This window comes from Myotis daubentonii, chromosome 3 (assembly GCF_963259705.1).
Source record: "Myotis daubentonii chromosome 3, mMyoDau2.1, whole genome shotgun sequence".
Lineage (NCBI taxonomy): Eukaryota > Metazoa > Chordata > Mammalia > Chiroptera > Vespertilionidae > Myotis > Myotis daubentonii.
The window spans coordinates 157,879,073-157,897,886 of NC_081842.1; the positions used below are offsets into that span (position 1 = coordinate 157,879,073).

Sequence of the window (18,814 nt, forward strand, 5' to 3'; positions counted from 1 at the left end):
GATCTATAAAATTTTTTGCCAGGTAAATTGTTAAGCACTAGTTTATTAACTAAACATGTGTGATTATTAAAATACAAACTCACACATGACACAGAAACAAACAAAAAATCTAGATATGGACCCCACTTCTCATGTAGCTCACATTTCAGAAGCTAGTCCTGCCTTAAACAAGAACAACCGAACAACTGAACAACTGGTCACTATGACATGGGCTGACCTCCAGGGGGTGTGAGCGGAATATGGTGGGCATCAGCAACAGGCTCAGAGTGCAGAACATGGCGGGTGTCAGCCGCGGGAGGATAGTGGAACAGGTGAGCGGGGGCGCCAGACCAAGGCGGGGTGCCAGTCGCTGTTATCAGGGCGAGCCTCTGGTGGTTACTGAAAATTCTTTGCTCCTGCATGCCACAGTCCCACCTGGCGCTAGCACCCACTGCCGACACTGGCCCGCTAGCACCCGCTGCTGGTGCCAGGGCTGCTGCTTGCACCCACTGCCAGCGCCTGGTGCTGGCCTCGATCACTCAGCACCATCAGTGGGTGCAAGTGGCAGCTGCTGGCCCCTATCACCCCTGAGGGTTTCTCCACCTCCCTCTGCTCCCGAGGGGCCATGGGGAAAGCAGCCGCCATTTGCACCCACTGAGGGGACCAGCCACACTCACACCCACTGCTGGCACACTTCCCAATCGCTCTGTACCATCAGCGGGTGTGAGAAGGGCCAGCGCCCTCAGCATTTGTGAGTGGAGGCTGTGGGAGAGGGGCTGCCAGCAGACAGGGGATGGGGGGGCCACAATGGTAGGGGTCAGGTGGGGGTGCAAAGGATGGACTGAGACCCGCCCCTGTGCCCACCACAGCCACTTGGCTCACAGTTCCTTTCAAGGTGCACAAATTCATGCACTGGGACCCTAGTATTGTGATAATTTCTATAGAGGAAAAGAATGCAATAATGTGATGTAGACTAGATGGGCCTAGATGATAATCTAATTTAGATTGGATTGCCAGGAAAGGCCTTGCTGGAAAACTAACATTTGAAGAAGATACCTGAAGATGAGGAAAAACCTGGATGTGAATAGTTGAATTAAGACAATTGTAGGTGGAATAAATAGCATGTGTGAAGGTTAGAAAAAGGGTGTACTGGTGCTGAGTGTGAACCACAAAATAAAAATAGAGAAGTCAGCCCTGTCCAGTGTGGCTCAGATGGTTGGAGTGTCATCCATGACCAGAAAGCATGGGTTCCATTCCCAGTCAGGGAATGTACAGGAGGCAACCAATTGATGTCTCTCTCTCTCTCTCTCTCTCTCTCTCTCTCTCTCTCTCTCTCTCTTTCTAAGATCAATGAAAAACAAAATGAGGGCCAGATTGCACAGGAACTTGGAGGCAAGTTAAGGAGAGTGCATTTTAATCCATATGCAATAGGAAATCTCTAAAGGATTATAAATCAGACAAGGACATTCTCAGGGCTTAAAATTTAAAAGCTTATTTGAATGCTTTCTAGAAAACAAAATATAATGGGCTTAGAATAAAAGGGACAACTTTAAAATTGCTGTCATATTTCAGGTCAGAGAAGATAGTACACAGACTAGAGTGGTAACAGTGACAAATGAAAAAAAAATGAATTAATGATGTACATGGAGATGAAAGTGACCTACTATTGAAGCATTTCATATAGGGACTGAAGGAAAGTAGATCAAGAGAAATTCTACACTTATGATGTGCACAATTGTGGGGCAATGATTTTCCCAACATGAGAAAACCAAGTACGACAAAGGTGGTTAGGGTTGTTTGAGTTTGATTTTAGTCAAGTTAAATCCAAGCAGAGCTGTTAAGACATCAGTCCAATATAAAGTCTGGCGTTCAAAAAGAAGAATCTTAGCTAGAGCTAAAACTTTGAAATTGTAAACAAATAACTGGTATTTAAAGCCATGAAGCTGAATAAGATGAATTAGAGCTAAGAGTATCTACAGAAGAGATGAGAGGTTAGAGCTCTGGGAAATACACGCATTTACAGGTCAGGTAGTGGCAATTCACTGCGGAAAGAGAATGAGAAGGTGTCCTTAGGGGTGTGTGGAATCCAAGAGAGTGTAAAGTCATGGGAGCCCTGTCATATTTTATGAAAAAAATAGTGAATAGTCCTTTGAGACTTGAATGCCACTGACAAGTCTGGTCAAAGGAGAACTGAAGAATACTCTTCAGCCTGTTACGTGAAGTCATTTGTGATTTGCCAAAAACAGTTGTATCCGAGTAGTAAGGGAAGAGGCCAAATGGAGTTGGTCAGTGTTGACAGGTAAAAGAGACTTGCAGACAACGTTTGTATTTGTGGAAATCGGTCGTATTTTTTAAGAAAATGTTTAATAGTAATGTGATGAGAACCACGCTGAAGAAAGCATTTATTCACCCATACACTCCTACGATTCCTGTTCTAAATCCTTTTTTACATTAGAGACTCTCATCTCTCTGGTTGTCTCATATTTTCCCTCCAACAAAAAAGATATATATCATAATTGCCATATGGTGAGAAGAAGCAGACAGATAGAAAGATGTTTATAAAAACAAAATAAAACCCTAGAGAGACAATGTAAGCCAAAAGAAGAGGGGCAGATGGATAAGCTTACCCAGAAGAATTAGCCCTTAGCCTCTGCACAATCAATAAATGTTGGCTGGCTATTGACAAGAGAGGGGACAGGAGAGCAAGAGAAGCACATTGTGGGGATAGGCATTTCTTCATAACAGCTGCTGTTGCCACCACGGAACAGCTGTTCAGGTCCACAGCTCAGAACTTTCTGCTCCTCTTACAACTCTCCTCAGGGGCCCAAACCCACACCCTGATGCTGCAGTCTTAGAAGAAATGTCATATGTGATTTATATTGTATAGAGCCAGAAATTGTTAAATCACTGAGTAGGCCAGGAGCAAACTTTGCCTATGCAATGAATGAAAGAAGTTTGCATGACTCTTTCCACATCCTGGGCTTTGGTGATCCTCAAAGCTGAATGGTGATAGCCTTTCCAGCTATACTGAGAAAACCATGTTTTAGAGATTTAGAAGGGTAACATTCTCTCAGCTCCTCAGTGGGAATAGGGTTAGGATGCTGAAGATAATACTAGGTTTAGATTATTGTACCCTAATTCACGCATTCATGTCTATTACAAACTAGAGGCCTGGTGCCTGAAAATTTGTGTACTTGGGGAGTGGGGGACAGTGTCCCTCTGCCCAGCCTACGCCCTCTCGCAGTCCAAGACCCCTGGGGGGATGTCCACCTGTCAGCCTAGGCTTGCTCTCCCAGAGAGAAGCCGTCAGACATCCCTCTGGCAGCCCAGGAGCCCTCAGGGGATGTCCGACTGCTACTTGGGCCCACGGGGAGCAGGCCTAAGCTACAGTCAGATATTCTTAGTGCTACCGAGGAGGCGGGAGAGGCTTCCGCCACCACCACTGCATTCACAGCTGTCAGCCAGGCTTGTGGCTGAGCGGAGCTTCCCATGTGGGAGCGCCCTGACCATCAGGGGGCAGCTCCTACGTTGAGCATCTGCCCCCTGGTGGTCAGTGCATGTCATACCGACCAGTTTTTCCCAGCCATTCTGCTGTTAGGGTCAATTTGCACATTATCCTTTTATTATATAGGATAATGTCCTTGTGTATGCACAGTCTTAGAGTATCTTCCTAATGCTTTTCTGTGTCCCATATGAAGAAGCCCCTGTATTGCCTGTTTATATAGTTCATGTGATAAAAATTGTTCCTTTCATATTAAACAAATTCCCTGCATTTTAAAAATAAGAATATTAAATTATTAACTTCTTAGATATGTCCTGGATCAGGGCAAGAACATTTCCATAACTATAAAATCATATAGCTCAAAATCAAGTATCTCATCAACTGCATTAGCAAATATGGATATAGTGGGCTGCTTCTTTCTGGTTGTGAGAAAGAATGAGCCACAACTCAACTGTAAAATAGATATAATAATGATAACAATGACTGTCATTTGGGCAGGGTTCTCTGTTTCAATACCAGAGAAAAATAACCACGCTAAATATTTTAATTTTCATGCAATACCAAAATATCACCACCAATATTGGTATTTTGTAACAAACATGTTCAGAATTTATAACATTTTTAAAAGCAGTGGAAACAAATGTGTATTACACTTTCACACAACCATTCTGCCACATTAACCTGGCATTATTTGGTGGAAGAGAGGCAAAGGGAGATGGCCGCACATCAACTGCTTATAGGAGGTGAGTGAGAAAGAGAGGCTGGAAGAGGACCCGCTGAGCATACAGCCTTGTGCAGGGATGATTGGAAGACAGAGAAGGAGAAGGATGAGAACGTAGAGGAGATAGCCAAAAATCAGTGAACAAAACCACTGGTGAATGTCTGAAACCATAGTATTACACATGCAAAAGTACTTCCAGTTCAATTATGAAAAGCAGCACAGAGTATCAGAAGGGCAGTGTTATATTTAATAAAGAAGTCAAGAGAAATACTGACAAACATTGGCTTTTTGCTTCCCATTCTTCAAGATTTACAGAAGACCACCCAGAAAACTCCTTTTTTATTCACAGTCTATAATTACTAGGTTTCATCTTTACTTATTGCTTCTGACAAATAAAAACATATGTGAACGTGCTCTAGTCTCAGTATCAGTCTTTGGCACTAATTATTTAATTACCATGGCATAAAATCTATGTACACATTTATTCTATTCATTTCCTGCATTAAGTAAATCTTCCATGACCCAGGTTTATTTGGAAAGTGACAGTGGAGTGTAGGAAACTAATCCAAAACATTGAATGTTTCATCTGGGAGAATCGGACCATGCATAAAACAAAAGCTGAAAGAGATGGGATTAATTTTCTCTGTGTATATTTATTGATTACTATACTAAACACGACCAAAGCAAACATAAATAAGTGCCGTATTGCCATTAAGGAACTTACCCTTCAGTAAGGGGTAAGGAGGAGTGACTATCCTAAATAATTAAATCAAGTGTGACAGGTGTTAAGAAAAGGGTGAGAACAAGGTGCTATGGAAGCATTTCGAAGGGCTTTTATTCCAGACAAGAAGGGAGGAAGAAGGGAGAAGCCCCAGAAGGGGCAGAAGGAATGAGTCCCAAGCTGAGGCTTGGACAATACGGAAGTGTGTTAATATTCCAGGCAGAGAGCCATGAGCAATGGCCTGAAGTTGAAGGTTCAGAGAAGCATTAGTTGTTCATGTGTCAAGGTCAGGCATGTAATCTATATCAGGAGAAAGCAGTTAGGAGTGAATGGAAAGGAGAGGAACAGCTAAACCATTTAAAAGATGCTTTTGAGTTTGAACTTTGAAAAACCATGCAGAATCACTAGAAAAATTAAGAAGGGAGGGACATAAACATATTTGCACTCTAAAAAAATGTCTCTGACAATATTAAGGTTAATAGATCAGATGAAGTGAGGCCAGAGGAAATTGGGAGGCCATTACATACTATAACAAATAAATAAATGAAGTGAAACTAAGAAGTTAGAGTAAAAATAACTTGGTGTTGGGGGGAAGAAAGTAGACTCAGGCTTCTAGTATGCCAAGTGCTTGGAAGGTAGTTATTCCTTCAGCTAATACTTATTGATTCCTTTAATGAGTCAGAATTCACTCAGTGCCAACAATGTGCCAAGCACTATTCTGAGTGCTAGAGACAGAGCAATAATAATATGGACAAGGCCACTTTTCTCATGACCTTTAGCTCTAGTGGTAAGAATAAAATCAAATTTGAGGTCAGGGAGAAAATTGATGAGTTTCCTCTTGGACACAATAAATATGAAGTATGTAGAAGAACAGTCAGATAAGATGTAGTAGGAAGGTGAAGATTGTGGCTGGAGATATTGACATAGAGTAAACAGCATGTAAGTGGTTCTTAAAAAAGTGAGAGTGAACTTGAACACTTGGGAGAACCATTTGTTAGTTTTCCTGGCATATGCTTGGCTTTTAACAGAATCGCAAAGTAATTATAAACCAATGGTTTAGAATTAGAAGAGAAAATGAGTTTAAGGACAGGAATTTCAGCCATAAAATCAAAGAGATAAGTATAGAGGGAGGGAAGCCAAATAGGAAACTGAGGAAGGTAGCAAGAAAATTATTAGAGAAAATATAATTACTTCATCAACTAGTCCAATGAGCAAAGTCTCAAGAAGGAGAAAATTGATTGATAATTCCAAATGGTGCAGAAGTCAAGAAAGATAAAGAATGAAATAGCTGGATTTCATAGCAGAGACCACTATTGGCCTTGGCAACAACAGTTTTCATGGAGAGATGGACAAATGCTGCATCAGTGAGCTGAAGATAAATGGGAGCTAAGAAAATGGATAATTTATCTGCTTTAGACTAGGATAAGACATCAACCAAAGGACTTGTAAGCATGCATTTAAGTATAACCAATGGACACAGACAGTAGGGAGGTGAAGGCCTGTGCTGGGGGGTGGAAGTGGCCAAGAGAGGTCAATGGGGGGGAAAGGATACATATGTAATACTTTTAACAATAAAGAATTTAAATTAAAAAAGAAAAGAAATCTCAAGGGTACAATTTGAAGAGTGGGGAGAGAGCTAGATATGCAGGTTTGAAAAAAAGAAGCTCAGCCTAGTATGGGAGTTATACTCATGGATAAGAATGGGTGGCTGGAGGAATTTGATTTTGGCTGTGAAAAAAGATGACAGGGATGTGAAACATCTCAGGGTCTCTATTGACTCTTATGTGGTACACAGATGGAAGCTAGAAAACTCCTTGTAATTTCCTGCTTTCTTAATTGCCTTTCTTGACTCATTTCTAGGTTTGTTTTTATAAGTTTTATTCTTAATGTATGTTTTTAGTTTCAGGATTTATCATAATAAGGCAAACACATTTTTTTTAAATAAAAATCTGAAATCTAGTGAAAAATTTTTATTCTAGTTTTCTAAATAGGGATAGTGGTAGGTTTTAAAAATTAAATGTAGTGGCCTTTAACCAAAATCCAAACACTTTCAAGGTAGCTACTATACACTAAGGAACTAAAAGGAAAAGAAGTTCCTTCAAGTATTATATATATCAAAATACCTGACAGGTTTTTAAAGCCTCTTATTTTAAACAGCACAATTGGTTTTAATAATTGAATTGCTTTAAAAGTTTATGGGAATATGTTTTGTAGGCTTCCAGGTAATGGTTATGGTATGGACTGAAATCCAATTTATAATGACAAGCAGTATTGAAATAAAGAACAGTTGGCATGTGCTCTGGAAACTAAAGAAGGGTGCCTTTCTTATGGCCCATACTTCATCTACTAAGTGTATGCAGATGGGGTCAACTGAATGCTATAGTGAAGGTCTGACACATGATACCTTCCATTCTAAGGCACCTGATTCACCAAAAGTTAAGTGTAAAGTTTCTTACTCCTGATCCTATCAGTATACGCCACATGTTCATCTTTTGTATTTACTTAACCAGGAATATTTGTCCATACTTCTAGAGTGAATTTATATATATATATATACATATACATACACACACACACACACACACACACATATATAAATAAACTAGTGGCCCAGTGCATGAAATCCATGAACATGAAAAGGGAATTAATTAGAGGAAATATTTTAATATTGCTATTTGCCCTTTCTCTATAATAGAGGTGTCAGAGATGAAAGAAAATTAGTAAAATGTATATGAAAATCTTCCTCCTGTCAGAGTCTGGGGTGCAACACAGGACCCAGAGTCAAGTCCCCACCCACCCACGTGCACCTCGAAATCACATGAGACCCAGACCCGGCTGGCCCCACCCCATTGGGCTAGATCCAGACCTGGCCTGTCCCACCCTTGTCAAACCCCGCCAGGCAGGGGGCACAGCCTGAGGTCCCCTGGTCTGTCACCAGGGTGGGAGGCACAGCCTGAGGTCCCCTGTCAAGCCCCACGTGGGGGGGGGGGCGGGTGCAAAGCCTCAGGTCCCTGCTGATTGCTCGTTAAGGTTCTTTACAGGAACTCGGCCTCCTCTCTGGGTTCCACATCTTTGTGATGGAGTGATGGTCAATTTGCATATCCCCTCTTTATTATATAGGAGAATATATATATACCAATTAAAAGTCATTGTTAGTTCATATGGTTGGAATGAAGCTGACAGTATTTGTATTTAAAAAGACTGGATTTAATTGTGAATGAAAACCCAAGGTAACCGCTAAAACAAGGTTGAAATTTATTTTTCATGTAAATTAAAACTAAAAACAGACCAGAACTGGCAATGTCTTTTGGTGATACAGATCTAAGATCCACTATTTTTGTTGCTCTACTATCCTGTTCCTTTAAGCTCCCTTCCATGAAGTGGCAACATGCCACTTTTCACTCACTATTGATCAGATCCCAGCCACAAGTACACACCTAGCAAGGAAGGATGGGAAATGGTGCTATGATGCCAACAGAAATCCAGGGTAATGTCTTTATAAGAGACAAAAGGGGAAAAGGATTTTCAGTGAAACTAGCAAACTCTGCCACACCACTCTTAGTTCTAGAGTGGGCAGTCAGAACATTGCCTCCCCTTGGCTGCTATGATTTTTTCAGAGAGCGGTTCATGTCTAAAGACTGTGAACTACAAAGTGTATCAGAGATTGTAACAGAAATGGCAAATCTACTAAGATAGGCAGACACGACTCAATTCTGGGAAAACCATTTTTTCCCCGACTTATTGTGGATCAGTGTATGTCTGCAGCAGCTGGAGACTAGCATAAGAGGAAAGGCAAGGAATAAAACTGATCCAAGAGAGAGAGAGATTGAAGACTGGCCACATCCAAGCCTAGAACAGAGCATGCTTAAGCATTGACTAGCCCTGGGTATTTCAATTAAGTGAGTCAATAACTTTACATTGGACTTTTAATTCATAGGATGAAAAGCTTACTGATGAAAACAGGGGTCTGGAGGTAAGGAAAGTACTCAGGTAACATACCACTTGGATTTTATTTTACTATCATGGATCAGCTCCATTTAAAAGTGTAGTATAGGTTAATACACTTCCATTCACAAAAATAAAAGAATGAAAGAACAAGTAAGCCCACATCCAGGCACATTCTTGTAAAGTTTTAGAACAAGAAAAACTAAAGTATGTTAAATTCTTTTTCACAAAGAAATAATAATTATGCACAAAGAGATAAAAAATTAGACACATCAGAATTCTCACCAGTAACACTGAATGCTAGAAGATAACAGAGAAATGCCTACAGCATTGCAGGAAAATAAATTCTAGCCTTGAATTCTATACTCACAAAATGTATTAACCAAGTATGACAGAATTGGGATATTTAAAAATGATTAAGAGCCTAGAAACTTTACCTGTATTTTAAATATATATGTGTATTTAACAGCCAGCAACTGAAATCAGACATAACAGCTGTTCAAATGAAATGTTTCTCTCTCCCTTGTAAAATATATTTGTAGCCAGTAGCCATATCTATCTATATAAAGACCCAGGGTCCATAACGTCCAAACTGACTGAAGGCTCGAACGAAAGCCAGGCTGCATGCGCAGTAGGCTCGAGTGGGCATGGACTGGCAAGCGGGCTGAACTGCTGACCTCTCAGAGAGAGAGAGAGAGGCTCGGCTGCTGGCAAGACTCGGAGAGAGAAGCACTCTCGCCAGTAGCCTGGGGCGGCTACTGATCAGCCCCACCTCTCTGATCAGGCCCAGAAATAGGCCCAGAGATACAGATTGGCATAGAAACTGACCAATCAGAACCTAATCTGGGTGAACTGAGAGGAGCCAATTGCTGGCTAGAAGGCAGAGCTTTTGATGCTGACTGGCATAGAAACCGACCAATCAGAACCAAATCTGGGTGAAGTGCGAAGGCAGAACCTAAAGTGGGGGCTGAGAAGGGGTTTTAAGGGCAACAGCTGTTTGGTGTAAGGTGTAAGAAAGGGTTCAATTTTTTAATGACCGGTTTGGTAGTATAGTGCATATGGCTGGCTATCAGTCCAGATATAGGGATTCTGTGTTTTTGTCTGCTGCAAAAGGCCCCACCCCCCCATTTAAACAATCTTATTCTATATAATCTATCTATACTAATAAAAGGGTAAAATGCTAATTAGACTGGGTTAACTGGACATCTTCCGGATGTCCAACTTCTTCCGGACAAAGCCATGGTGGTTGGGGCCAAGGCAGAGGCAGTTAGGGGTGACCAGGCCGGCAGGGGAGGGCAGTTAGGGACAATCAGGCAGGCAGAGAGGTTAGGGGTGATCAGGCAGGTAGGCAGGTGAGCAGTTAGGAGCCAGTGGTCCCAGATTGGGAGAGGGATGCCCGACTGCCAGTTTAGGCCCGATCCCACCAGCAGTTGGACATCCCCCAAGAGGTCCCTGATTGGAGAGGGTGCAGGCTGGGCTGAGGGGATCGCCCCCCCTTTCGTGCACCGGGCCACTAGTTTGTACATAATATGTAACAATGTAATTATGTGATAATATGTAAGCAGTTCTATAACATGAACAAAAACACAGGGTCCCCTGTATCTTTTTTTTTTGTTTTCCTTAGTGTCTTAGTTTTGTTCTCAAGATTACCACAGGTTTTCAATGGCTGCCAGAGCTCCTCCCATCGCATCTGCATTTCAGTTAGAAGTAGTTTTTAACCCGTGGAGTACTTAACAGCTATTTTCACCAATCTAAGGAGTGTTTTCTGAAATTGCACCCAGAAATGTTTTCTTAAATCACTAGACCTGCATAGTTGCAAGATGAGATATTTGATCTGGGCACTTTGCAGCCTGGGGGAAAACATGGGACTCTGTTTCTAAGGAAGAAAATAACAGAGATTGAGGAGGCAGCTAGGTCCTTCACCATCTAATAAGCAACCTCCCAAATCTCATTTTATAAAGTTAGTTGAGTTTGTACTCTCACAAAATAAGAAATAAAAAGGCATACCGACAGGGAAATGGAGCAATGGAGGAAAAGCTCAGGATGACAATGGCCTATCAGGCTAACGACAACAGTTCTGGAGCACCGTAGGGGAATGGTGGGCTCCAGAGGGAGTCTCAGAAGATAAAAGATTACCTGCATGGTATTGTCTGATTAACAGAGTGGACTAACTTTGAGGCACAATAAAACTTGTTATTCAAGATAAAAGAAAAGTTAATATGAAATCTCCCCCGCAATTGCATCTAAACAATTAACTCAAGTAATTAATTGAATAAAAGAACATTCATCTTCTCTCAATGCGCCTAATATTCTCTTCTAAGTGTCTCAGAAATTATGATATTGTTGACAGAAGAAAAGGAATGTGATCTCAGCACTTATTAATAGTAATGTAATGTTTAAATGGTTTTCAACTTTAGTCAACCCGTGGATAAATTGGGTAAGTCTTACTTGTGGATACAGAACGAATTTAAGTATTAACAAAAAAAGCCAGTATAAACTTAAAATACTAGCACACAAACAATGGGAAGTGGAAGGGTAGAGGAATTGTGGAAGGAAATATAGAGACACAAATATTTCAAACACTAAATATAATGTAACTAGAGGCCCAATGCATGAAATTCATGCAAGAGTAGGCCTTCCTTCTCCCAGCTGCCAGTACCGGCTTCCCTCTGGCACCCGGGACCTGGGTTTCCCTCTGGCTGCAGGCCCCAGCTTCATCCAGAAGGTCATCCGGTCTAATTAGCATATTATGCTATTATTATTATAGATAGCAAATGAAAGAATCAAAATAAGCATTGAGAAGTGAATGAGGTTAAAAGTTTACTGAGCAAAACCATTTATTTTTAATTTTAGGAAATCAATCAATACTATTTGGAATGTTGAAATAAGAGACATAGGATGTATTATTTAGTTTTTGAAGATAATTGAAGGTAAAACAGTTTCTGGGAGTGAGACTATGGTTGTGAAGGGGTATGGGTAAGGCAGTATAGAAATCAAATAATAAGGTATAAGCTAACCTTATTATTTGATTTATTCACATGTTCATGCATTATTTTAATAACAATAAATATTACAACAATCAAAATAGCAATAAAGGAAAGCTTCAAGTTTTCTTGGCAGTTTTACAAAACACAAATATTAGTAGGGAAGCCAGTGCTTGTTATTAGTACAATATGGGCTTCTCTCTGACGCAGTGGGCACCAGGTAGCACTAAGCACTGATGCAGCATGAACCTACTCTACCCAAACAGGAACTGGATACCGAACTGTGACCTCTAGTGAAGTAGTTTTACTAAATACTGAAGGAAGGGAGCATAAAAAATGTTCTTCTGCTGTACCACACTCTACTGGGCCTCTTTCCTCTCAGATGGTTGCATAACTTAATTTTTTATGTAAATTTAGATCAACCAGCTCTTGTAGCATGTTTGAAAATTCTAACTATAACCAGGTTTTCAGTAGAGGGAGGCAAGAACATTTCATATTTAAGGATATATATGTATCTTAGATAAATATCACATGGAGCACATAAAAAGATTCATGATATAAGAAAATAGATAATAGCAACTATTATAAATAAACATACTGTGTTTTAGAAGAATTATGACAGTAAACAGTAAAGTGTACCCATTACTTACTGAGATACTAAATATACGAAAGGTTATATGATATATTAGCCAGGGTAGGCAAGGTATTACTGCAGTAACTAAACATTCAAATCCTCCATCACTTAAAATAGGAAGATGTTATTTCTTGTTTATACCATATCTAAAACGAGTTGACAGAAAGTTCTGTTCAAAGTTGTCTTCATTCCAGGACCCAGGATGATGAACAAGCCACTATCAGGAGGGTTGCTGATCACAGAGGCATAGAGATTATGGAGAAGATTATTGCAAATGTTGCATGACTCTTAAAGTCACGTAAGCATGTAAGTTTTACATTTGTCTTTCATTCACATTTCATGGGTCAAACCAAGTCGCATGGCCATGACTGATTTTAAGGTGAAAAGTACAACAAATTCTGTGACCTGACCCCCCCCATATTAATATGTGTGAATATCCTTAATGACTATCACATTTGGTAGTTGAAAAGCAATTTCAGAATTAAAATCACAAGTAGAAATTCACAAGTGAATTGATGATTTATAAAAAAAAAATCCAATGATCAATTAAAAAGACAAATAGTAATGATTCCCAAAGTGCAGAAGAAACATTTAAATACATAAAGAAAATAATAATGAATACAGTGGATATTGAAAACCAGAGACAGTAGATCCAATGAACCATGCAATATTTCTTATTAAAAAATAGAGGAAAAACAATAAAGAAGCTTTTCTGATCTAAGAAAGGCCCAAGTGTTCAGACTAAAATGCTCACTGAACAGTAGAAAAAGTTAATAAAAATATAAAAATGTCTAAATATATCCTGCTTTAATTTTTAAACCTCAAGAATAATGAAAGAACCTAGGTATTCAAAAATGATTTTTTTCTGAAAGTTAAACATAACCTACATAAAGAAAAGTGCATAAATTTCAATTGAAGAGATCAATAAATTATTCCTATGAGAATACAATTGTGTGACCACTACTCAGGCCAAGAAATGGAACATTCCCTGTACCATAATGATATTTCTATCCATTCTCCCCCGCAAAATATACACTATCCTAATTTCTAAATCTCTATCAGTTTTGCCTACTCCAATATTGAAATAAATGGAATCACATAATATGGGTTCTCATATTTGACATTCTTCTCTTATTATATCATTGAGATTCCAACATTTGCTTTGTTGCAATTATATCAGACTTCGATTCATTCTTGTGTATAATTCTATTGTGCGAATATACTAAAATTTGTATTTATTCTAAGTGCTGAAACAATTGATAAAATTGTTTCAAGTTGTTTACTATTTTTTATTTTCTTTATTGATTAAGGTATTACATATGTGTCCTTATCCCCCCCATTACCTCCTCCATCTCCCCCACTCATGCCCTCACCACCCTGGTGTCTGTGTCCATTGATTATGATGATATGCATGCATACAAGTCCTTTGATTGATCTCTCCCCCTATCCCCACCCTCCCCCACCTTCCCTCTAAGGTTTGATGGTCTGCTTGATGCTTCTCTGTCTCTGGATCTGTTTTTATTCATCAGTTAATGTTGTTCGTTATATTCTACAAATGAGTGAGATCATGTGATATTTGCCTTTCTCTTACTGACTGATTTTGCTTAGCATAATGCTCTCCAGGGCCATCCATGCTGTTGCAAATGGTAGAAGTTCCTTCCTTTTTACAGCAGCGTAGTATTCCATTTGGAAACAGCCTAAGTGCCCATCAAGTTGTTTACTCTTACAAATAATAATGGTATAAACATTCTCATACATATTCTTGCTGTATATGCTCATATTTCTATTGGGTGTGAAATTTAATACTCCTCTGTTACCTTTTTGGAAGCCACCTTTAAACATGGCTGCCAGGTATAAAATTCCAGTGCTCCTTCCTTCTCTTAGAATTCACATTCCCATCTCTTCTTTATTGTCTCCATACACTCAGTCCTCCTCTGTGTTCTACTCATTTACTGTATTGATTGTCTATAGTTTGCTCATTGAAATATAAGCTCTATTAAGGATAACATTTGTGTTTAGTTTGGTAATGGTTATTTTCTCAACCTAAAGAAGAGGTGCTCAAAAACTTTTGCTGAATAAATGTATTATGTTATATAGTTATGAGTAAGGCCCAATATCCCTTCATATGTCATTACACATTTGTATTTCCCTTCAGTACATAGACTATTTGTAGCTCACGCTACAAAATTCCTTCAGAATTTTACATATGAATTTTGAAAATTAAGAAAATTTGCTGTTTATCTGTTACTAGTATATGTATAACAAAATTGTTTTTCATTTTGCTGTTGGCCTTTTGCCTTCGTTTATGGTAAGTTTTTAATATGTTTCATTTTCATGTAGTCAATGTTAACTATTTCTTTTCTTTAAGGCTTTATGTCCAATTAAAAAAAGGCCTTTCTTATTTCAATATTATTATAAATAAATTCTCAGCGATTTCTTCATAGATCTTTTATGTTTACTTTAAATATTTCATCCATCAAAATGTATTTTGTTTTAAGGAATGAGGTGAGGACCCAATTTTCCTTTTACCTGACATGATTTATGGAATCATCACTGTCTTTCTCACCAATTTGTGATGACATCATTACTATAAAGTAAAGGCAATCCTGTTTGATTCTATTTTCCTTTTACTCTCCTTCATTGTTTTTGTCTATCTTAGCTCTAGTGCTGTTATGAACATTTATTAATCTCTGGTGCCAAAGTTTCAAAATTATTTTGTATTTGTAATATACTCTATTTTAAACTTGTATGACTTTCCACCCTTACTATTAATTTTTTTCTAGTTTTATCTATTCTTAGAAAATTTTCTAAGCTATCCTTACAGATTTATTGCTTAAAATGGATTTATATGGTATAACTTTGTTTAAATTCATACAGGCATACAAAAAAAAATCAAGGCCCAAATTGAAAACTACAATGAAAAATATATGCAAACAACCACAAAATGTTCTTGGTATGTTAATTAAGATTGTGTTAAATGTATAAATTAGTTTAGTGAGGCATTATATACCATGTGATTATATTTTTCTATCCCAAAGTATTTTTAACAATAAAGCATTTTTAATTAAGGTATGCACATTACTTTTAGATATAATGCTATTGTACACAATAGATTACAGTATAGTATAAATATAACTTTTATATGCACTGGGAAGCCAACAATTTTGTGTGACGCACCTTATTGTAATATTCACTTAATTGCCATGGTCTAGCCAAACCTGTAATATTGCCAAGGTATGCCTGTGGAGGAATAATTGAGGGCTATTAGGCCCTTTTGTTCCTTCTTTAGGGCCCTTCCCTGGCCCTTGTCCTGAGAAGGTGCCTCCAAACCAGAAGCCCAGACATGAAGTTACCTACCTGCTGTAGCCTTAAAGGCCCCTGGTCTAAAGTCTGGGACCTAAGTTCATCCCACCCAGAGCCTGGAATCAAGATTCCAGAGTCTAGCCAGTTCCAGAGCTGCGGTCCAGAGTTCAGATCTAGCCTGTTTGGAGCTGAATCTAGCAGCTCAGAGTTTACCCAGGATGGCTCCTTGAGGAGTTCTGTTGGCTCTAAGTAGACAGGCCCAGACTTGGGGTTCTTGAGGTGGTGCTAGGGCCTGGGTCCTCGAGACTCTCACACACTCGTTCACATTCTGTCTGCAAGCCATTGGTTTCTACATCACTTCGGTTAACCATATTTCTTTAACCATAGGAGATACATAACAAGTTCTCCAAGTGGTAAAATAACTTCAAAGTGGAGGATCACATGGCATTGAGGCCGAAGGTGGACATGGGACTCTCTTCAAGGTAACCTGCAGATTCAGTGCTTAATACTCCAACTGCTCACCTAAAATTGCGTGTTTTATTTCATATCTCGTTACACAACAAAAACTAACACTTAAGTTTTTACTACATATCAAACACTACTCTATGCGCTTCACCCATGTTAACTCATCTTTGTAATTGTCAAGGCAATTTTATCTTCACATTACTCCAGTTTTGCAGATTAGAAAATTTACTCAGAGGGTGGTTAAGTAAATTGCTGAAGGTCACACAGCCTGTAAGTGACGGTACCTTTTAGTCTGACTCGAGGGCTCACACTCTCAACAAATGTGCTATGACTATGATTACAAGTATAACTCTTATGATAAAGGTGTCATTTTAAATCAGGATAAAAAAGTTTTAGTTGAAAGAGTTAGGATAATTGAAATATTATTCAAGAAAATTTAATTTTGTTACTTTTTTCTTCATAGTATATGTCAAATGAACGAAAGCCTTGGATTTAAAATGTACATTCTTTAAAAGTAGAAAACATATTTTTTTTAAAAAAATTGAAACAGTATTTTCAATAGGGGAGATGGATTCTTATACATGAACTTACAAACTGAAAATGAACAATCTAGCAGATTTGACCACAACCACTTAGAAAATCCTATGACACAAAATATCACAAACAAATGAAAAGACAGACATAAAACAGAGAGAATTTTATCATAGATTAACAGAAAAACCAAATGCATGATACAGTAGGAAAATAGGAAGTAGCAACAAATACCTCACAGAGGCATCTGTATAAAGAGTCAGGGGCCATTGCAACCAAATGGACAACTGAACAAATGACCAAACAGGCTGAGTGGGGTGACAAGGCTGGTAGGGGGGTTAGTGAGGGACAACCAAATGACTGAGCAGCAGGCTGTTTGGGGTAACCAGTCTGGCAGGGGGGATAGTGAGGGATGACTGAACAGCAGGCTGCATGGGGTGACCAGGCCAGCAAGGGTGTTAACTAGGGACGACCAAATGACTGAACAGCAGGCTGTGGCAGGTGACCAGGCTGGCAGGGGGGCAGTGAAGGGCAACCAGGCCAGCAGTGGGGGCAGTTAGAGTAACCAGGTTGGCGGGGGGGGGGCAGTTGGGGGCAACCAGGCTGGCAGGCAGAGGCAGTTAGGGGTGATCAGGCTGGAAGGGGGCCCAGTAGGGGCAATCAGGCAGGAAGGCAGATGAGCAGTTAGGAGCCAGCGATCCCAGATTGTGAGAGGGATGTCCGGCAGTCAGACATCCTCCGAGGGGTCTGGATTGAAGAGGGTGCAGGCTGGGCTGAGGAGACCCCCTGCCCCGTGCACGAATTTTGTGCATCGGGCCTCTAGTATATAATATCAAAATCACCATACTAGTACATATATAAATTAAAACAACATTTTTTTTTTACCTCTCAAGTTAGTGATTCTATTTTTTAATGATAATTCCTAGTGTGGGTGTGGATATGAGAAATTTGATATATCTGCATTGCTGAGTTGGTGGGTGTATGATTGGTAAAACCTCTCTGGAGGACAATTTTGTAATAGATATTTTGCCTTAAAAATTCTTACTTTGTCTTGCAAACATTGTTACCTTTTACCCTAGCATTTCTACACTAAGAAAGTTATTCTAATGAAATATTCGCATGCCTGCACATTTATTTTGTAAGGATATTTGCTCGAGTAATTATAGCGATGTACAAATTGGCAGCAATCTAAATATGCCTTCTGAGAGGATGGCTATAGTGAGTTGGAACAATTAACTTTGTTACTTTATCCTCAAACACACAGTACTTCATTGTAGGATCTAAAGTTGCTTTCAGAAGTAGGGTCCCTACACTGCCAAGTCAAGGCTTGACTTGAGAGCATAGATGGGAGATCATTCAGGGTTTATAAAACCATTGAAGATGGACTCCTGGGTTCTGTCTGTGAATCTTATAGCCTTGCCATAATGTGACTCTATAATGGTACATCACATAACTACAACTCTGCCACACACTGATTTAGTTTGCATTACACTGGATAGAGTAAAACCTCTTTTTATGTCCAGCAGAACATCCCCATGATGGATTCCCTTCCCTTGAGAGAGCACTATCATCATCATCATCATCATCATCATCATCATCATCATCATCATCACCATCATCATCCAGATGATTTGTACTCTGTCAGTTTGTTTAAGCTTGGATCAAGTTTCCAGAACTCCCTTCTCTAAATAGTTCTGGGTTACAGTTGGTTAAAGGAGATACTTGCATAAGATTTGGAGGATGGAAATAAAGCAGCAGCCATTATCTTTTGAAGGCTGTTTTAGTCATATATAGTGATGAACAGATGTAGGGGTGATTCCTCTTTTTTTCTTTCCTCTGCTCCACTTTTAGCTCTTCTTACCAATTTCTGATTATATTGACCAAAAACTGCTCCAGGAAAATGCTGGTCTGAGGATCTACAGTGGTGAGACCTACATGGAAAAGGTATCTTCTTGTAGACTTCCTAAGAACTTTGCCTTAATAGTTTGGGGTTTCCAAATAAAATAGAAGACCCACATTTAAATTTGAA

The 18,814-nt window shown here is 39.3% G+C and overlaps 1 pseudogene; it reads left to right on the plus strand.

Moving 5' to 3' along the window:
* Nucleotides 1-239: 239 nt before the first annotated feature.
* LOC132229737 (probable G-protein coupled receptor 27) overlaps nt 240-18,814 on the plus strand; it is a 56,017-nt pseudogene continuing 37,442 nt past the window's right edge.